This window comes from Carlito syrichta, unplaced genomic scaffold (genome assembly GCF_000164805.1).
Source record: "Carlito syrichta isolate Samal-C Ts95f unplaced genomic scaffold, Tarsius_syrichta-2.0.1 Scaffold314869, whole genome shotgun sequence".
Classification (NCBI taxonomy): Eukaryota; Metazoa; Chordata; class Mammalia; order Primates; family Tarsiidae; genus Carlito; species Carlito syrichta.
Genome location: NW_007258965.1, coordinates 206076 through 207268, shown reverse-complemented (window position 1 = coordinate 207268; position 1193 = coordinate 206076).

Genomic DNA, 1193 nt, shown 5'->3' with positions numbered 1-1193 from the left:
AAATGCACAGAAATAAGGATGTTGGAGGCCTTCAAAGTCATATTTGACTTTACCTTGACTCAAAGACTTACTAGAAGATCAATAACATGCCCTATTTGTAAACCAATCAAATTAGCAAGGGCCTAAAGCCAAAACAAATAAACACAAAAATACCAGTGCTGGTGAAGATTTGGTAAAACCAACACTCTCAAACGCTGGAACTGGAAATCTGTGCAATCTTTGTGGAAGGCAGTTTGGTATCGTGAATTGACACTCTTATTCACTGCCTTTGACTCAGTAACTCTAGTCCTAGGAAGACCCTACTAAAAATAAAATCCAAACTGTGGAGCAAGGTTTGAGTTTATCACATTATTTATCATGACAAAAAAAAAAAAAAAAACACTGAACATATTTCCAAGCAGTGGATTGTTTAAATAATAGGCCAGTTTGACTCAGGATATTATGAAGAGATTAAGAATAATACTTGGACAGATTTGTTCATGTTGTGCAAGGATGTTTAGGTTATGTGACATTCACTGGCAAAAGGAAGCTGCATACATGTAAATGTATGTGATGCTAGTCACAGAAAATGAAATCTTTGTAGAATAAAATCGAAAGCACACTCAACCTGTAATCCCAGCACTTTGGGAGGCCAAGGCAAGTGAATTGCCTGAGCCCACGGGTTGGAGACCCACCCTGGCAACTTGGCGAGACCTCGTCTCTACAATAAATCAAAAATTAGACAGGTGTGGTAGCGCACGCCTATAGTTCCGGCTACTTGGAAGGTTGAGGCGGAAGGATCGCTGGAGCCCAGCAGGTAGAGTCTGCGGTGGCCAGGAGCATGCCACTGTACTCCAGTCTGGGCGACAGAGTGAGATTCCAACTCAAAAAAAAAAAAAAAAAATCGAAAACACAGGTCCCAGATTGCATATGGGGTGGTCACGTGATTTTCTGTGGATGTGCACTTTGATAACATGAAAAATAAAGGAGAAAAATCTCTGAACATCTCAAATTAGAGAGAGGAGATCTTTAGGGAAGGGAGACTAGAAATTAAAATGTGCCTGGTTTTGAGCCCTGGTCCTGTCTCCCTGGTGGGTGTATGTTTCCCTTTTCCAGGCCTGTCTTCCTCTTCTGCAAAATGGGAGAGAAGAAAGGAGAAAAAAGCCGGGCTCGGTGGCTCAGCCTGTAATCCCGCGCCTTTGGGAGGCTGAGGT